Source organism: Doryrhamphus excisus, chromosome 8, assembly GCF_030265055.1.
Source record: "Doryrhamphus excisus isolate RoL2022-K1 chromosome 8, RoL_Dexc_1.0, whole genome shotgun sequence".
Classification (NCBI taxonomy): domain Eukaryota; kingdom Metazoa; phylum Chordata; class Actinopteri; order Syngnathiformes; family Syngnathidae; genus Doryrhamphus; species Doryrhamphus excisus.
Genome location: NC_080473.1, coordinates 3,776,258 through 3,797,506, shown reverse-complemented (window position 1 = coordinate 3,797,506; position 21,249 = coordinate 3,776,258). Strand labels below are relative to the sequence as shown.

General features: G+C 43.2%; 1 protein-coding gene across 11 annotated transcripts in view; it reads left to right on the top strand.

Moving 5' to 3' along the window:
* Positions 1-21,249, top strand: part of npas1 (neuronal PAS domain protein 1) — an 86,730-nt gene that overhangs the window by 16,640 nt on the left and 48,841 nt on the right. For 4 of the 11 annotated variants that reach the window (XM_058079679.1, XM_058079673.1, XM_058079675.1 and 1 more), the window contains 5 exons: positions 9,688-9,821; positions 10,259-10,365; positions 15,891-15,978; positions 16,421-16,555; positions 19,645-20,622. The gene's annotated coding sequence lies outside the window, so the exon portion shown is untranslated. Of the gene's footprint in view, positions 1-9,687; positions 9,822-10,110; positions 10,366-15,890; positions 15,979-16,420; positions 16,556-19,644; positions 20,623-21,249 lie in introns of those variants that run through there. The other 7 variants (XM_058079670.1, XM_058079671.1, XM_058079676.1 and 4 more) reach the window with 7 other exon arrangements.

Below are 21,249 nucleotides of genomic sequence, written 5' to 3'. Positions count from 1 at the left end.
CAGAAGGGCAAACAGAGGGAGAGGGGAAGATTAATTGAGACAAGGGAGATACAGTACCTTTTAAATGAGAAGGATGAGTTTCGGGGACAATGAAACAAAAATAGTTGATTATGTCGGGGTTAAGTCCAACCATCGCTCATGAGGCCATCAGATAAAAACCTCCGCCTTCCTCTGCCAAAACACTGATACAGTTTTTCTATTCATTCATTCATTCGCCCACGTTGCTGGACTAATTGTACTCCAATTCTAACCTCATGTACTAGTTAATCTTTTGTACAATTTCCTACTAAATTCTCACGAGAACAGATGTCACGCTGATATGCTTTCAAGGCTTTTATTCAATCGACTATTAATTTGTGTGAATGCATTTTGTCTCTGAGAGTAGCCTGAGTAGCACATTATTTACTTACAACTCCCCCCTCCTCGGCCAAGCTAAGCCCTGATAATCTAATTAAATTTGATAAAGCAGTAATCATCAGAGCATTATGTTGATACCCATCATGCTTATTTGCTGACTTTGTTCGACGGCGACTCGCCCCGTGTCAGAAAGCGTTTCCTCGCGCGTGATTCACTTTGAGGCCGACGGTGGATTAAATGCGGTCAGGACGGCAAAGCACGCAGGACCTTCGGAGAGCGCCAACCGGCACGCTGCTGCAAAACGCTGACAAAGGTTGAATCCTCGGCGTGATTGACTCCTTTCATGGCAGAGAAGACAGACTGGACTTGACGCGCCAAAAAGCGTTTGTGGTTTAAAGATGACGGGGGCAGGGAGGAAAGCTAAAAGTGTGGAGACGGAACAGTGCACACTTTTGTAGTTCCAACCCTTCTATAGTTTTCAATGCATATCAAAATTCCGTCACACTTTTTTTTTTATTTATTTATCACGGATGTCCTTGTGAGTGTTGCTAAGGGAAGGTGATGTTTTAAACTTCAAGGTTCATATTATACCGTTTTCGTCCCACAAGTAGTGGAGATGTTAGCCAAAATGTAGCCTTGATGCCGAAATCTAGACAGTTTAAAAGTGCTTTCACTAAGCCCTACTGGGAACACACATTTTTTTTAAACGTTTTAATGCTAAACCACACCTACATTACAGGCCAAACCTTTGGACCTTTGCTGCATGTTTAGGAGTATTTACATTGGAGATTCTCAAAACCATGAATGGACTCATGTGGAATTCTGTACTTAAGAAAAACAAGTGTCAAATAAGTGTCAAATATGTCTTATATTTTAGATAGGGCTGCACGGTGTTCGAGTGGTTAGCACGCAGACCTCACAGCTAGGAGACCCAAGTTCAATTCCACCTTCGGCCATCTCTGTGGAGTATGCAAGTTCTCCCCGTGTGAAACCGGAGTACTCCTCCGGGTGCTCCGGTTTCCTCCCACATTCCAAAAACATGCAAGGTTAATTGGCGACTCCAAATTGTCCATAGGTATGAATGTGAGTGTGAATGGTTGTTTGTCTATATGTGCCCTGTGATTGGCTGGCCACCAGTCCAGGGTGTACCCCGGCTGGGATTGAATGAGTTAATGGGACCATCGGTTGTGTGTCCAAACTGTTGGCCTGTACTGTACCTCTGACAGAGGCTAGGTTCACACTGCAGGGTATGATGCCCGATTCTGATTTTTTCTTAAAATCCCCTTCTCTCAAAAGTGGAGCGGACAAGTGAGGGAGATGATTGAGTTTTCTCACGTTTTTGGTGCTCATAAACAGGCTTTAGTCGAAGGACACGGATTACTGTTATGACATCATTTAAAAAGGCCATTTTGCATAATAAGGGGCCAATACTATAACACAAACCCTTTAAACATCATTGTACACACATTGCAGATAAATCCAACGTTAAAACAATGGATGACAACTGACAACTCTGACTAGTCTGCTCTGTGTCTATCATTTAGAGGTCACCTGGTCCACACTTGGGATCTTCTCTGTTGAGGCTTCACTTGGCCTTTCACCTGAAGCTGATTATTCTAGGCCAGTGACCCCCTTTTTATGGATAAAAACCCATTTGAAGTCTGAAGGTCACATTGTATTTTTATGTATTTCATATGCAACATGGCATGCAAAGCCAAAATGGTGCCTTAGAAGCTCAAAAAGAGCAAAATATGGTGTTTTGTAGTAATTTGGAGTGGTGTAGAACTGTATGGCATCAGTACTGATATCATTTTGGTCACATTCCTTATTAGTGGGTAGTGCAGTTCTACACGTCTACAAAAAGTAATAAAGCTATTGTCACCTTTCTTATGATCTATTGATATTCATAATATTTAAATATATTTATATGATTAGAAATACACTACACTATATTTTTTTATAATATTTCAGACTGCTCCTGTTGTATGTACAGTATGTGTACTGTATATGCAAGCCTTTCACCTGTTGATGTCACCCAGTACACTGCGTCCCACTTTGGATCCGCTGCACAGTTGGGTTTTCTTCCTGGGAACAGCATCCTGCCTTGGCTTGGGGGGAAAAAAGGAGGGGGGGTCAGTGTGTTCTTAATGAAAAGGCGAAGGCACAATAGAAATTAGCATGGAGAGAGATAAACAAGCAAGATGCCAGTTTGACAGCGAGACGGGGGAGATACAAGAGCAAAGCGTCCCGTGTGGAGAAAAACGGTGACAGGCGGCGGCGGTAAAGAAAAGGTGGGGGTAGGTGGGCCGGGCTGTTGTGGATGTCGACTGGGCGAGCGAAAAGCGAACGCGAGACAGGCAGAGACAGACAGGGCGAGAGATAGACAGTGACAGAGGGAGAGATAGACGAGCTGTGTGAGGATGCAGAGAGTGTCCCCCCCTCTGTCGGCTGCTGCCAGAGGCAAACAGACAGCCTCTCTGCTGGTGGAATGCTAATGCAACAAGCTGCTCCTCTTCTTTACCTTTCTTTAACTCGCCCCTCTTTGCTGCAACTTTACAGACTGCACTCTTGTATGGGCCCACCGCTTTGATAATGGAGTCCATGTTGGGCCTGTCAAAGCAGGTGTGATCACTGCACAATAAACAGTACTGTGCAAAAGCTCACCATTAGATGATGATTGAAGTCACATGTGGCCCTTTGTTTGGTCGTTAACAGGTCAGGTGACCTAAGTGGGGTACACACAGGATTATGAATCTATCATAAGGGCACCGGTGCCTACGTAAACCCGAGCAACCATTCATTCATTCATTCATTCATTTTCTACCGCTTTTCCTCACGAGGGTCGCGGGGGGTGCTGGAGCCTATCCCAGCTGTCTTCGGGCGTAAGGCGGGGTACACCCTAGACTGGTCGCCAGCCAATCACAGGGCACATATAGACAAACAACCATTCACACTCACATTCATACCTATGGACAATTTGGAGTCGCCAATTAACCTAGCATGTTTTTGGAATGTGGGAGGAAACCGGAGTACCCGGAGAAAACCCACGCATGCACGGGGAGAACATGCAAACTCCACACAGAGATGCCCGAGGGTGGGATTGAACCCTGGTCTCCTAGCTGTGAGGTCTGCGTGCCCGAGCAACCAGACTACCAAAATTCCAACACCGCACACACGCACAACACCAAATCACCAAATCACGGCCACTAGCCAGGTGCAAATAGCGAAATTATGAACGTTAGTATTGTGTTAGCATGGCAACACAAGCAGGTGGTCTTAACAATTACTTACAATTAAGACCTCAGTTATTAATTTCTTCCAAAGTTCAACAAAAACCAAAATGTACAAAAACTGCTATTTTTTCCCTTTGGAAATTACATAAATTCAATTAATCTTTATAAGGCACTCAAAAATATGAACCAAAACTAAATGTTTAGAGACAATATTGTAGTTTTACATGAAGACAACTATCTATTTCCCGGTTGATGTATGTTCCCAGCTATGGTCATGAGCTTTAGGTGGTGACCGAAAGAACGTGATTGCAGATACAAGCAGCCAAAATGAGTTTCCTCTGTAAGGTGCTGGACTCACTCCAAAGCAGTAGGTCACAACTGGATGTACCGTTTTTTTGCCGTTGCATTTTTGGTATTCCCCAAATTGCTGTGTTTTTTTTTTGTTCCTGGGGAGCGTAGTTGCGACCATGAAAGGAGTAAGATCTCAACATGCATGGAGGATTTATGAAATAGTGTGTGAGGCGTATGTGCGACGTATGAAAAAAATTGCCCAAACCAGCTAACCATATGAAAGATACACAGTGGCTGTACGGGCAAAGTATGTAAGTTTGTTTTGCGACATGAAAAAAAATGAGCACCCGTAAAGTTTGTTTGATGTGGCAAAGAACCTAGCGTGCGTTTCTTTTGCACGTAGACCATCTGCCGTAGGTGCCCCTATGACCGCTTGTGACCGAGGCTCAAGAACGTAGGCAGGAACTTCCGAGAGGTGGTCAGAGTAGAGCCGTTGTTCCTTCACATCAAGGAGATACATTTGAGGTGGCTTCATCATGTAGTCCAGATGCCTCCTGAACACCTCCTTGTTGAGGTTTTCCTAGCATGCCCAGCCGGGAGGAGGCCCAGGGGCAGGCCTACAGCACGCTGGAGGGATTATGTCTCACAGCTGGCCAAGGAACGCCTTGGTGTCCTCCCGGTGGAACTGGAAGACATAGTCGTAGACCAGGAAGCTGCCCAAGTGACCCAAAAGAAAATGGAATGGAAATGAATGGAACTTATTTTTGACGCAATTTTCTTTGGAACCATGGTGGTTTATTTAGCAGTCGGCAGTCAGACTCAAACAAACAACAGTGTTTAGGGTGCTTTGTTTTGGCACAGGCAAACGGACTAGTTTGTTATGTTCATAACTGTATGAAAACATACGCAGACATCTTGTCTGGTGTCTTGAAGACATGGGTGCATGTTTTCAAATATGTGTCTTAAGATTTCAAGACATGTATTGGGACGTCTTGCTTTGGGTTCTTAAGACATAGATGTCTTGCCAGCACCGCCGATTGTGTGGCATGACAACACATCGAAGCTGAAATCTAACATATGCACTCTGGAACCATTCATTCATTTCCTACCGCTGGAGCCTATCCCAGCTGTCTTCGGGCGTAAGGCGGGGTACACCCTGGACTGGTCGCCAGCCAATCACAGGGCACACATAGACAAACAACCACTCACACTCACATTCATACCTATGGACAATTTGGAGTCGCCAATTAACCTAGCATGTTTTTGGAATGTGGGAGGAAACCGGAGTACCCGGAGAAAACCCACACAGAGATGCCCAAGGGTGGGATTGAACCCTGGTCTCCTAGCTGTGAGGTCTGCGCGCTAACCCCTAGACCACCGTGCTGCCCACTCTGGAACCAGTGCCGCCCAAAGACACGTACCAAATCAAGATAATATACTGCTGGGAATAAAATTCACACACACAATTGACACACAAATAACACAATTCCGTGGAACAAATACTAGAATTTGAATTGTAAATGTAGGTCAGTACTCTGTTGGTGTTTAGGCCAGCAGAGAAGACTTTGCTGGCCCTGGGTACTAGCATTTCAGTCAGAAAACTACATCTGCAGACCACCATACACTCTGGGTGTTTGCAAATGTGATAAGATGCTGAAGTTCCATGTTTTTACTTGTAAACAACAAATACCGCCTGTTTCCATACACCAACACAGAATTGGGGGAGGAAGTGAACGCAGCCAGTTTCTGGGGCTTTAGCCCCCCTAAAATGTTCTTAAGTCGCCCTAAATAATTAGATATTTTTTTATTGTTTTTCTTTTTTACAAAAAAAATCTCTAGTAGTAGTAGGCTAGTATTAGCCTTCTTATTGGTTTGCTTATTAGCCTTTTGCCATATTATATGAAATTTGTCAGAGATTTATTTTGTAAAAAAAAAAACATTTTTAAAAATCCTAAAAAAATATCTAATTATTTAAGGGGGGGGTTACTACTACTACTACTAGTAGCAGTAGTAAGATGATAGTAATAATAATAGGCTAATTAATAATATAATAATGATTATTATATAATCGATCACTGTCCACTGGACAGAATGATTGCAGAGCTTGAGCAGCAGTTTTGCAGTGTAGATTGTGTGTACTTGTGGAAATTTAATGGTGGCCTAAAACAATTGAGTATCTCTACTAAATCTTTCCAAAAGTGGGAAAGTTATATTGTTATTGGTTCTTGGTTGTTATTTGTTTTTTGGATTTTTTGGAATGTCTACTACGTTCATTCATATCCTGTGCATCTCCAGGGGGCTAAGCCCCCCTGTCCTCAGAACCTAGTGACGCCCCTGGTGGTGATATTGTAGCCTCACCAGCATGTGAAGTTGAACACTCCCACCCTGTTGTGTTGCAAGCGGTTGTCGCTGTCCATCAGGTACTTTGTTTATCATCATGCATGGAATTATCTTGGTGGAGTGCTATTCTCGCAGTGTAGTTGAGTGTCTATCTGTGAGTTATGTGACATCTCCTCAGCACCTCCCTCAAGTCCAATACTGACATCATGTTTGTGTGCAGCTCAGTAGCCATGGAGACCGGATCATGATGAGAAGGGGAGGGGGTGTTTGCCCTGTCAGGGGGCCAATCGTGGGTCAGTTAGTGGACCTTTCTCTGTCTCCGACTCACAGTCAGATGACCTCTCACCCCCTTTGGCGACAGGGAGGCACACGGCAGTTGTTCAGGGAACAATAAATGTCTCCTGGCTTTATCACGCGGGCAGCTTGTTAACTTCCATCATGTTCAAGACGCTCACATCGCACAACTGTTTTTTTTATTTCTTACCGGTCATCACTTCTCAACTTCAGGCTGGACATAACCTTGAGTGCTCGACCTTCCTCCCGCCCTCTTCACCCCCGTCCATCCATCCGCCCCTCCATCCATCCTTCTGTCTATCTATCTGTACAGAGATGGCAGCCTCTGAGAAATGGTGGCCCACTCTGAAGAAGTGTGATCCATTTAGATAGCAGCAAGACTTGTGGGTGTGCGCGCACACACACACACACACACACACACACACTCAGCAGAACCACATGCATATAGACTTCAGGCCTGGCTAACCACATACATGTGCACACACATCATGCAAAGACACTTTCTGCACAGACACACACAGCAATCTCTTGACATACACTCGCTCGGTTGTCAAGTCATCTCAGATAAGCTTGAGTGACAGGTGGGGAGTGTTCCGCAGCTTGATATCTCTGTTTCATCGTTATTGCGTAGCATTTGTTTAATCTGATTGGTATCACTTCCTTTCCCAAAGAGCAACCATTCATGCCAAACCGGGGCCTGTTTGTTGTGTTTTTCCCCCCAACCATTCATCCCGATGTTTCTCCTCTTTGTGTCACCTCGCTTGTTAATTTCCCTCCCACCTTTTTCTATCTGTGTTCAAACACATTGCAGCGCCTCCGCTCCGTCATCTAGGGGGAATTTTTTTTCAATTCAGCAGCAGATGTATGCTCAAGCTATATTTTGAGGATTCAGGCCTTGTATACTCGCTCACTTACAAGCCTCCGCCTCCTCTAACTCCCCCATCCCCATCCCCATCCCCATCCCCTGGCCTTCCTTGTGCTCCATTCCTCTTATTTCTTATCTACTTTCTTCTCCCACTTGCACCTCCATGTCATTGCAAAATCTCTCCTGTCTTGTTCTCCCTCACTCTGGCGTCTCTTGTCTGTTTCTTTTAGCTCTGCACTCTCTATCAGTCGCTCTATGCCGCCGCCGCCGCTTGTCGTGGCCCCCGCCCCCCTCCCGTGGCTCACCGTGTCGTGTCCCTAATTTATTTATAATTAGTGCTCTTTGTCGGGATGCGCAGGGAATGTTAAAGTACACGCCACCTCACTCTGGGTACAAATGGGCTGGTGTTCTTGCACCCCCACAACCTCACCCCTCCCACCTCCGACCGACATGGCCGCTGGGATGGACAAGCCCTTGGATTGCAATCCAGGTTGTTTACATTGCAAAGAGCTCCTAAAAGTCTTGAATTTCCTCTATAAAACAAGCTTCTTTTTTTCCACCACAAATGACTGTCGACTTGATGAATAATTCATCATTTCTGGAAAAGATAGTACTTAGAATACAGTGGAACCTCCAAAATCAACCACAATTTGTTCCATGACGCTGGTCGACGTTCGATTTGTTCTCATATTGAAACGCTTTTCCCCCAAACTTGTCTATTAAAATCCATCATGAAACCTTTATCACAGCCACATTCCACTAGTCTAATTTGTGCACACTTTTTTCACTTGCTCCTTATCTAGGCTCTTGTTTTATTGGTGACCTTTCACTATAAGCCTTTAGAAGTCCCCTGAACAATTTAATCAAATGTACAGGCAATGTTTTAAGCAGCATTTTAACTGCCATGCAGTGTGTAGAAGTAAGTTAACCATACTAAAAAAAAAAGTACAGTCGAACCTTTGGTTTTTGTATGATTCTGTTTTAATGGAACTTGCCTCGGTTTTCGGACACCGTCTCTGATTTCACACTGTATCGCACTTACCAAGTTGTCTGCCTTCTACACAATCAAGTGCAGAAAAAAAGCTTGTTGTTGCTGACTCACTCTCTGTACATTGTTTGTTGAGGGGAACAGCTAAATCACCCGTCATGGGGCCAAAGAAAGTTGCGAGTGCCAGGAATTAGCTAAAGGAGGTTCGTTCGTTCGTTAATTTTCTGCCACTTCTCCTCACGAGGGTTGCAGGGGTGCTGGAGCCTATCCCAGCTGTCTTTGGGCGAGAGGCGGGGTACAACCTGGACTGGTCGCCAGCCAATCACAGGGCACATATAGACAAACAGCTAAAGGAGGTGAGAAACACGATTGAATTCATTCTCATTCTGTACGGTAAGGGCATGGGAGGCTTTTCAGCATGTAAAACTATTTTTAGTCTCTATAAAAGTCGATTTTATTTATATATTTTTTGTGTATACGACAGATCAGTTGGATTTACATTATTTATTTGAGAACAAATGAACTCATTCGCTACCAAAGATGTATTTATATGTTTCTGTCAACCCAAACGCACATTTTTTTGTTTGTTTGTTTTTAGCACAAGAGACAAAAAGGGGTGATGACACAACTGCACAATGGAAGACATCTTTTCAGCAGTTTTAAGCTGTAAAAACGCCCACAGGGTGGCAGAAGTGCATTTTATAACAATTTAAACGCATGCTGCGCTGCAACCAGGAAGGTTACGCATTGAATTTTAACGTGCGCACATGAGCGCAAATGCGTACACACACACAGTATCAGAACTGATATTTTGCTGAAATGTACCTACTATGTTCTACTACTGATTACAAAAGAAGTGAAAAAAGTAGAAACTTTTTCTTCTATGTGCCTTGAGAAATCAGTCAAAATCATCAAAAATGGCCGGTACTGAGAGGGGCAACTTTTGAGAAATGGCTGGAATTGAATGAGTTAAGTAAACGAAAACAGAGGTTTGACTGTACCTTTCACAGTGGAGACTATAACATAGAAAGATGTTTACGTTTTGACTTGCACGTTCCATTTTTGTGTGGATCTGGACCATGTCCAGGGTAGGTACCTGACCAGAGCTCTCCTAGTTATTGTACTGAAATTGTACTGAGCAGCCAGGGCAGAGCTGTGTGGGCGTGTTGCATTCTATGTCGTTTCGATGTTGCATTTCCAGTTCTATGGTTGTCATCACATGTTCCCTCATTGCTGTTTTGTGAGACTTTATATGATTGTCCTAAAATTTAGTTTAAATTCTGAAGTGTACGACTTTTTTTTTTTTTTTTTTTTTAAAGGTGTTCAACTTTGGAGGTTCCACCGTTGGGGGAGTTGTGACTGACATCTGCCGAGATACGCACACACACATTGTCAAGAGCCCTCATCTGTGAAACGCCTGAATGCAAAGCAGAATAACAAGATGGGACAACAAGTAATCTGAAAGTGTAATTTATTAAACATTCTGTTGGCTCTCCCTCCCCTCCCCACCCAAAAATGAGGTGTTTTGGCAGAGTGACTTCAAAAAAAAAAAAGACATTTTCCTTATTTTTTCTTATCACACCACATTAATGTCAACCTTGTCGTCACACATAACGTACATGACTGCGGATGACGGTGCTGACAGGCTTGGCAGTGTGTGTGTGTGTGTGTGTGTGTGTGATCAACGAGGAAGAGCTTTTGTCCTTGGGCTTGAGAGGGCACCTGGCTCCTCTTTCCCGGCTTTGTGATCTCTGGGTTGCGTCTCTATCCTTTCTGTATCTGTCTCTTCCTCTTTTCCTCTCAACTCAGATCCCTTCATCCACCCTCCCCTCCAAAAAAAAAAAACCCACCTCCCCACCCATCTCACGTTCTCCCTCTCCTCTGCCCAAGGCGATGCCGTCCTGCAGGCTTTGATCAGGAGGCCAGGGACGAGAGAGGAAGTGGGTCAGAAAGTTGTGCTGGAGACTGCAGGAGAACAAGGCTGGAATATCGAGTAGGTGAGGCTGGGAGAGAGGGAGCACGAGATGGGGTAATATATAGCGGGGGGGGGGGGGGGGGTAGTTTGTTAAAAAAAAAAAATAAGAAGGGGTGGGGAGTGAGAAAAGAGGTGAAATGGGGCAACGGTGAGAAGTTGGGGGAGCGGGAAGCTGCCTAAACTAAACGAGCAGAAGGAGATAAAAAGAAAGTGAAGTGAGCAACAGGATGAGATAGAGGAGAAGGACGTGGGAAAGGAGAAGTGTCTTCATTTGCTAAAGAGGAGGAGGAGGAGGGAAGGAGGCATTTGTCTTGAACGTGATGCTCAGCATTTAAACAGCAGGTCGGAGGATAAGGCCTGGTTTTAACTATGCTACACAGCGTAGGATGGATTGTGTAGATCATTTGTGTGTGTGTGTGTGTGTGTGTGTGTCCCAGCCGTATAGCCTTTTATTGTAGCGCTGGTATTATTTTTTTAAAGATCATTAAGATGCGTACTTTATTAATATTCAGATGAAACCATTAATATTCACGGTGTGTTTCTGCTCTCCTTGTGTCGTCAGCTCACCTGGGACTGGGGAGGGCAGGTGGGGGTATAATGGGAAGAATGGAAAGGGTGGGGAGCAAAAAGGAAGAGTTTAGGGGGCACGTGAAGGAGATCCAGAAAGATGAGATGAAGAGAGAGGTGAGCGACAATGGAGATGATTCCCAAAGTGGAAGGGTGCAGGAGGTGCAGTGGGTGTCCTGTGAGGGGCGTTGTGATGGACAATCTGGCTGTGCGGGGCGAGGAGGAGATGGGGGAAGGTTGGCCTCACCATGGGGACTGCTGGGGTGAGACGGGTGAAGGATTTTTTTTTTAAAGGGGATGCAGAGGAGCAGACAAGGTTTGGTTCTGGAGTAATTGGACCAATGGGAGGATAACACACACACACGTACAAGTAAAACAAACCATATAGTACACACACACACACACACACACAATATGCACTCATTTGCATTGTTCTTTGTGAATAAATCAAACAATTTAAAGTGTTTTAATATGCATTTCAGATCCATGCCTATTTTATCTGTTCATGCACGCATGCAATAGACACACATTTTAAATTCATCAAAACAATTTCCCCCCATTCAGGATCACATTTGGTACCACAAACTTTCATGTTCAGGTCATGTTGCAATTAAATAAAATAAAAGGAAAGAAAATTCTACTAGTAATAGTAATAGTGCAAAAAAAAGTAAAATTGTTGTCATGGTAGTATATTTTTCTTATATAATGGCTGAAATAATTATATGTAAAAGTATCAAATAGAAGTATTTCAGTCACAACATATATCCATAACCTTTAACATGTATCTCTGTGGTAATCAATAACTAAAAGTCATATCCACTCTTGTAATAGTTTTGACTTTTATGTTAATTGATTGGCACCTTTTTCAGCTAATCAATTATTGGCAAACTGTTCAAATTGCACTCCTTTAAGGTGATGGATCTATGCATTTCCGTGGCGCCAATATGCATACATACTATATGCACACACACACACACACATACCTTACAGATACACATGCACAAAAGCAGGCAGCAAATTAAAGTGGTAATTACTTCTAAGCCCAGGAAGGTGAAGGATTGTATGGCAGGGAGCAATGGGTCACTTCTGAATAGAGAATACAGCGGAGCAGGCAGACAGTGTGAAAGGCAGATATGCATCTCAATGAAATATGGAGGGAGCGTATTCAACAGAAGGCAAAATGGCTCTTTAATGGCCACGTGCCATCAAAGAAATTGTCATTTGGATACATTTGGAATATTATCTCTGCTACGGCATCATTAAAAGAACCTTTTGTATCGTCGACGTATACGTGTCAGGCTGCAGTCGGGACCCAGCCTTGTTATTCTAAATAAAAATAGCAGAGTGCTGACATTCCTTTGTTTCCTGGCCCGATAGAGTGAAATATCCATGTTTTTTTCAATCTGTGAAAGGACTGTGCGTCAATACTAAAATCTGGATGATGTTCCTATCCGGTAGTGAGTACTCGAGGTTCTGGAATCAACTTGACTAGTTCCATTTCTTTCTATTTGAGTCAACTTTAAGGGGAACTTCAAGCCCGTTTCCCGTAAGAAATACTGAAAGTGGATTTGATTGATTTCAGTGTCAAATTGCCGCCATCTTAGAACATTTTATCATTCTTAACGGCCATACAAGTTTAGAAAGAGGTCGAAAACTTCTGCAACTCCACAATAAAAGAGTACATTCAGTGTAATTTTAAGCTGGAAAAACGGCGGAAAAACGGTGGCAGAAGTGCATGTTAGAAGTCTCTGTGGAGTTTGCATGTTCTCCCCGTGCATGCGTGGGTTTTCTCCGGGTACTCCGGTTTCCTCCCACATTCCAAAAACATGCTAGGTTAATTGGCCACTTTAAATTGTCCATACGTAGGTATCAATGTGAGTGTGAATGGTTGTTTGTCTATATGTGCCCTGTGATTGGTTGGCCACCAGTCCAGGATGTACCCCGCCTCTCGCCCGAAGACAGCTAGTATAGGTTCCAGCACCCCTGTGACCCTAGTGAGGATAAGCTGCATAGAAAATGGATGGGGGTTACTTTGCTTACTATGGATGTTACAACACACTTTTGTGTGTTGTGTTATTGTTGTTTGGACATTTTGGCTAAATATATACAGAATGTTTAAATATGTTCAGTTATGCTTGAAATTTATTTTGACACAAAAGGCCTTTTTTGTTGAGAACTGATGAAGCTTACCTAGGTTCTATTGCTGATTACTAAAGAACACAAAGATAGGAATAGACGAGTTGATGGAGTACTCTTGCTAGTATTGAAGATAAACTTACTACATAAATGTGTAAATTACTGTAAACTTAGCTGATTTGTTTACTCTGTCGCAAACAAGTTCCCATGCCGCTGTTTTTCCAAATTATCTCTCCTTTATTTTTGAGAAATGTCTGTGAAAGTATGACTTTTTCCTCCATGTTTACCTGACAGCATCCTGTCAGAAGTCAGTCAGGATGCATTCATGGCCGCACACAATATAGGATTTTTTAAACTCATCACAAAGATGTGCATTTTCCTGACTTGGGTGTTATTAATAATATTTGAGCATTGCAAAGGGAGACACAACAAAGAGGCTGGGGAGCCGTGGATTGCTGACCCTTGGGCTGGGCGATATATCGATATTTTTAAAATATTTATATTTCTGTTTAGCATGATGCGTTTTAAGTGTTTGATAGTGCTTTATTTATTACTTTTTATGTTTTTTTTGTGCCATGCCGACCCCTTAAGCAAGTGTGCAGCTACTGATGTTCATCTTGTTACGAGTTCCACTGATAACACAACCTGGGCCTCCTTATATGGGCATGCTCAGTCACAAGCTGAATGTGTAGAAAACCTATTGAAACAGTACAGAAAGAGGTGCAGAGTCTGGAAGATCTAGAAGCTTTCTGTTTTGTTATTGTGTGTAGCCGCTGTATAGGAGTCCACAACTCAATACAAAGGCCCGCAAGTGAGTGTAATAGGTGCCTTTTAAACTAAATGTATGTGCAGTCAAACCTGGGTTTTTGAACACCCCATTAGTTGTATCATTCGGTCTTTTATGAAAGTTTTGCCCTGGTTTTTGTAGTTAAGGCACAACATTGTGCATAACAAACTAGTCTGTTTTGGTCTTTACTGTATCATTCGCTGAAATGAGTGCCCAAATATAGCAGCCTACATGTTGCTGACTCATTTTTATTGAGTGTGAATGCTAAAGAACCTGTCATGGGGGTCGAAGAAAGTTGTGAGTGCCAGCCATTTCCTCTCTGGAAAACTGTATCGAATTCAAGAAAAAAATTCATTGCAAAGGACGAAGATAGCCTCCCCTCCTCCATTCCCGCTCCATCGCCAACAAGAGGCTTCAATTATGTAAAAAGATAATCCATCCACCTCTGGGGGCTGGAATATAAAGATATTGATACTTTTGCACAGGTGTGCCTTGGTCTGGCAACAATAAAAGGTCACTCCAAAATCGGACAGGTGACATCTGTGGCATTGCGCTCAGTGGTCAAACTCACTTTGAGAAACACAAGAAAAAAAGTCATCGCCAAGTACAAAGATGCTCCTCGCCGACTTTAATGAAGATTAAAGAGATGTTAAATGTCCATTTGTTCATTTCACTCATCATATGTATGCATTTTGCCTTTTCTGCATGTGAAATTGAAATTATTTTTTATAAAATATATTTTTGAAAGGGATTTATTGATTTACTTTATTTTCTATGGGAAAAATTGCTTCAGTTTTCAACTGACTTTTTAGAACAAGTTAAGAATGAAAACTGAGGTACTCCTGTAAGAACATAAAATTCTTTCCACTTCCTTGAACACACCGTGCAAAAGAAGTTCATCGGGAGTTATGATTTTTACCATTCGGTAAAACATTCAGTCATCCATGTGGAATAATAATAAATGATATATATATTCAGGCGCTTATTCATACAGGGTTCCACACTTAGTAACACCTCTATGTCGTCACACATGCGCAACAGTAATGATTTGATTTTAAATCCCAGCTGGGTGTTTTTTGCAAGTCCCAAAAAGCGAGCACGTTCATGGACGAGACCAGGGTAAAGCAAACTACGGCCCGGGAGCCACATCCGGCCCGCCAGTTGCTTCTTTCAACGTATTTAATATAAACTTTAACATACAAGCTGGCGACATGACTTGAAAGTAGTCAGTCAATCTGAGACAGCCTTGATGGTTTAACTCCCTCACCCTTGGTGCCAAAACACAAGTCAACAAATATGTGACATGTGTTAGTATTCTAAGCGTGAGATAGTGTGCATGTATGAAATATATAGTCTGCCCCTCCCCCCGCCCACCACCCTCACTGACAATTTTGTTCACTCAATATGGCCTGCGAGTTAAAAAGTTAGCAGTCTCACACACACACATACACACCTTCTCAATTAAAAATACACATATTTCCTTTAAGTCTGCTTGAAGGACAAATGGGGAAGACTTGGAGGACAACACTGCATGTACTTCCACTGCAGACATGATGCACACACCATTCCATCCATGCATGTGAGGGAAAGCAACATGTTTTCTGTCTGTGTAGTGGAGAGAAAGGGGGGCTCACAGGGGGCTCATTGACAACCTCATTCCACCACCCCCTCCCCTCCTTCCTCTCCCGGGCCGTGGCTGACATGTCCCACAATGAGGCGGGAGGGAGGCTGTCGTACAACCCCCCCCCCCCCCCCTCCCCAAATGCGTCTTCATTTGCCTGAACTTTTCACACGTCTTTTTCCCCCCTTTTGTTGCAGGCCGCCTGCTCGCCACCACCGTGCAGGCGCACCACTCTGCCCAGTTTCCGCTGCAGCTACTTTTCTTCTCAACCACCACGCCCCCCCCTTTCCCACTTTGCCTTCCTCTTACCCCCTCATCTTCCCACAACATAACCCCAACCTTTTTTTAGCTTGACATAATCTGAAATGGTACTTAAGTGAATTTATGTCTACCTCTGTGCACTAACTTATGTGCTATTTGCTCCTTTATGCTGCAGAGATGCAGGAAAGCGGCGAGCGCGAGGGAGGGAGAGATTTGAAACTCAGACCACGGACGAGACAGCCTATCAGTATTCAGCGGAGAAAGTGAGTGATGGAGGGAGAGACAGGGAGAGAGGGAGAAAAGAGGAGGAGGGTGATGTATCAATATTCTGAGTAGCGTTTGAGGGCAAGGGGAACGAACAGAGGAGAGGTGGAAGGCACGGGGGGCGGGATGGGTGGGGGGGTGTATTTTGGTATAGAGCGTATACTTGAGTGTGATGATTTGTTCACTTATACATACACGCCTTCAAACGTATAGTATATGTGTTGTTTATGTTGCGTCCGTTTTTGATTGACTTGATGAACTTAAGCATGTAACACTTTTTCTATGTACTCAAAAGGCCTCTTAGGTAGTGTGCACAAATCTAATTTGTTTCCATTGCCAAGATAATCCATCTAAGATGCTGATTAGATTGTTGTACATGTGTGCCTGAGGCTGGCCACAATAAAAGGCCACTCAAAATTGACATTTGTGGCAATGTGCTAGGTGATAAAACTGGACATCTTGGAGCAATGTGGGTGAAGTGTCTTTGCCCAAAGACACTACAGCAGTGACTGGGTTGGAGGTAGCAGGATTCGGATGATGCACTCCACCTCCTGAGCCACGCCATCCATAATTGAGGTTCTACTTGACTATTTCTGTTACCTGTTACTTCAGTCATTGACAATGTGCTCAGAGTTCAAACCAGTGTTTCCCATAAGAAATAATGGTGGGACAAATAAGCTGTTAGAATCATGAAACCTTGTGTTAAGTGTATACAGGAAATGTATAATGTAGGAACAGTTTAAGTTTTTTAGTGTGTAAAACAAAGCTTTTTTTAACCACGGTTTTCAAGAAAGTATGAAGTATCAAGCTGGTTCTGCTGTCAAAACCCCCCAAAACAAAACATAACAGGCTGGCTTTTCCTCTTTATGGAAGGACACAGTGATAAACACCGTCCAGCTCATGCACGCCCGAATGACGTTTCTATTTCATTGTCCAATTAACGAGAATAATGAAGTCACACTTGTAGGAAAGACACGGAGCTCCCCACACAGGCTGTAGAAAGTCTGTCCATCCATCCATTTTCTATGCCGCTTATCGTCACTAGGGTTTCGGGTGTATGCTGGAACTTATCCCAGCTGACTTCAGGTCAGAGGTGGGGTAAACCCTGGGCTGGTCGCCAGCCAATTGCAGGGCATGTATAGACAAACAACCATTCACACTCACAGTCGCCAATTAACCTAACATACATGCCTTTGGAATGTGGAGAAAACGTATGCACACACAGGGAGAATATGCAAACACCACACAGACATGCCCAAGCGGAGAATCGAACCCCCATGTGTGGCCAACATGTTAACCACTCGTCCACCGTGTGGCCTGTAGAAAGTCATGGTGTGTAATAAATGTTACTGTAACATTATACTGTATTACTGTGACATGCTGACAACAGACGATGCCATGATCAAAGGCACTCACACTGGGCAGGCTTGCACACGAAACCGAGAGGAGGCACAATACCGTCATCTTAGGCTTGTTCTCTGTGTTTGATCAGGAAATGTAGTGATTTTTACTCAAGAAACTGAGGGGAAACGATGCAAATCATACAGGAAATACATTTACAATACAGTTCAATGGACAAATACTGACTTGACAGCACATCACTGCCTTACAAGCCACTTCCTGCAATATGCTCCGTTTCAGGTTCAGTGGTTGTCATCACATTTTTCCCTCTTTGCCATTACTCATTACCTTCAGTGGTAGTATCGCAAAAAAGCCAAAGAAAAAGCACAACCAGTTCTTTAGATGCTTGCCGATCTGTCTCCCAAGTTTGGCCACTATCCCGTGCAATGTTTTTTTCCCGACAAAACTCCCTCAAAGTTTCCAAATTGTGCAAGATGTATGATATTCAAATGTTGTTGTAGTTCAAATGTACTGGCTATGGCACAATACTGATGTCTTCACGACACATTATTTACATCATATTATCACCACAGCCAAACACATTTCTTCTAAGTGTCAAGATAAGACTCAAGAAAAATGGTCCCCAAGAAAAGTCATTAAAGGTTGACGTTTCATATTTCAAACGTAACCAATAGCTCATCATCAGGACTTTTAAACATGAAGATGTCAGTTGAGCTATACAATATGTGCCTTGATGTAAAATCACCTCGCCCTTGCGTATCCCCTTTCCTGAGTCTTGTCTAACACTGGAGAGTTTTGATGGCTAACTTTAAGTCTTACCAGTATTAGAATCGCTTGTCTTCTTTGCTGTCGTTGCATAAGCTGTACTCACTTCTTGTGTACACTGCAGACAGTCCCGAGAGCTGCAACAACAAGTCTGTCTCAACAATGATATCATTTTTTTTTTTTGGCCATACCTGTCAGCCCTCCCATTTTCACCAGGGAGACTCCCGTATATTGGCCTTCTTTCCTAACGTGCTCCTGTTTCAGTACTTTGCCGTTAATGTTCTTGTATTTCAACATTTTAGCAGCACTGTGGTAGGTTCATTTCCATGAAGAGGAATTTCTTATTCATAAATCAAATATAGAAAGCCTGTTTTTGACTTGTAAATCTGTTTTTTTGACATTATTAGAGCCCTATAGACATGAAATAACACTCCTATAGTCACCTTTACACTCAATATACCCAATATAGTACACATAATAAGGGAAAATTTGAGAAATTTAAGAAATTCTGGTGGAGTCCGGGTGTAAAAACCTGAGGTGTTATTTTACTGGTGCGCTGCTTTTATTTTGAATAACCAATTAAATTATTAGTCAAAAATATGCACTATAAAATATGAACTATAATACAAATATAAGGCATTCAGAAGATCCATCCATTGACTTTGTCATATGTAGTATTCTACGCTGGGTGTTGGGTGAGACACACAAGCACCAGACTCGAAAAACAACAGGGTTTTATTGATCTCACAGCAGACGTTAACAGGTTCTTACTTCCTAACACAAGCGCCTGTTGCCGCCATAACACACCGAGCTGAAACTCAACTACAAACCTCTGGCATCACTTCCTGTCTGTGCCCCACTCAACACACCGGAATACATTTTCAGCAACATTTTCCCCTATTTTCACATGCAAATGTTGACAGTGTTATGTGTATTATGTGCTGCATTCATGTTGAGTGATTTATTAGCACAATGACAATATATATGTTCTTACCAAAACAACACTTTCCTTTGACAGACCAGTCTGATCTGATGCATATATACGGACTCCCTCCGTTTGCAAGGGCTTTCTGAAGTCACGAATGAGATGACATCAGCCTTTAATAAAGCCTCATTTTTAATGCAGTGGTATTAACTAGGGCACTTGTTGAAATACTTGGAAATTATTTGAATTGGACAAGACTTTTTTTTTGCAAGTTTAGTCACTTTTGCAAGTGTTTCATCATAATATTGATAAGTGTGAAATAATCACTTTTATTATTAACATAAGCTTTATTTGAAGAGAACCCGCATGGCAGTATAATGAAGTTCTCAAATATGGTAGACTGTGTAATGTTTTTTATATATATATATATATATATATATATATATATATATATATATATATATATATATATATATATATATATATATAATTTTTTATGATTGAGGTTGTTTTTAAAAAGAATAAATCAGCCTTCTTATCCTTAGGCACATTTATTTACATTTATTGTAACCCTAATATTGTTGACTCACATTTCCACATTTTGCATTTACAGGTGTGTTTTTCAACAGGACAGGACGGGCCCATATAGGAAGAGGATGTGCGCGTTTGTGTGTGTGCGCATGGCGGAATCTCCCCACTTGTTTGGACTGTCCACTCCTCCGTCGCCGGCTCTCCTTCATTCTTTCGCTCCGGCTGCTCATCAGCATTTGAAAGGCAACTTTGACAGTGAGAAAGAAAAGTGAAGAGGGAGGGAAGAGAGCGATGGAGCTTGGTTGGTTGCTTGTGAGTGGTGGGGAGGGGTGGGGGGGGGGTGGTTGGGGTAAACGAAAAGCGTGAGGCAGGCGTAGAGCGCCAGGAAGAGACTGAGGCGAGGGGCTGAACAAGCATGCCTTTTATATGTACTAGTGACTGAGAGAGGGAGAGAGAGAGAGAGAGAGAGCGAGAGAGCAGCTGAAGGCAGAGACAACTGGTGTGTGCACAGCTTTCCCTGGAGGAAATGGAAAGAAAGAAGCTTCAGCGAGGAGAGAGGGATGGAGGGTAGCATGCCGGTTTGATAGAGAGAGAGAGAGAGAGAGAGAGAGAAGGAGGCTGGAAGAGATTCTCACACTGGCTGTGTCCTAATCCGAGTCCATCTCCTGGAGGCAGCGGAGCAGAGTGTTAGTGAAGTGAGTCTAAGAGGCGAGGAGAGGTACATCAGCTAGCACACACACACACTAGGAGTCCACAATGTGTCCGGCTTTGCTTCTGTGAAAGTAAAAGAGGGAGGCAAGGAGAGACTGACTGCCACGGTCCCAAGCCCAATCGGCTTTACTCGCACACGCACACACACACACGTACACACACGCAAACATAGTGTTTGTGTTTCGGCTTGAGGTGGTGGAAGAGGTGGCAGTGCATTGGGGTGGGGTGGGGGGGCACCCAGGACAGGACAGGGCAGAGCTGGGGCACCGGAGAGGAGGAAGAGGAGGAGGAGAGAGACAAAGTGGATGAGATCAGAAGCAGCACATCCAATGCTGGAAATGCCCGTCAGGTGAGTGGATTCTTAAAACACACACATGCTTGCTTGCATACACACACACACACACACACACACACTTTAGCTTTTTAGCAGAAACGTGCACACAAAAGTGTGTTGACATGAATGCATTTCATCTGTCTTTTCACATCAATCTGAATTTGTAACTTTTTTCTTGTCAGTCAGTCTCATCTCGTCTCTCTTCAGGTGTATTTTTAATAATGCCACCACTTTCATTTGAATACAAACACACCTCCTGTTGTTTATTGCTTTTTAGAGTTCAACAAAAAGACCAAAGTTGTTATTGTGTCTGCATGTTTTTGGGTGGTAATGCCTTGCCACTTTAAGACTCGTGCACGTCCGCATCTGTGTTTGTGTAGGAGTTCAGGAGTTGTGCAAGGCGGTGGGTCCATTTCCACCTGCAGAAGGCAGAATTGGTGACAGTTTAGTGGCTCAGTTGCATTGGGAGCCTTCAGGCTGTTTGCAGCAGGTGGTCCGAGTTGGCACAATGACTGTGGTGAACGCACAAAGTAAACAGCGTCAAACCATCACATTGTTGTCATTTGCAGCCTTTCTCAAGGCTATTTCTTTCAACTCTGCTGTTCTTTACATTTCTTTTGTTTTTGCAACTTCCACCCTCAC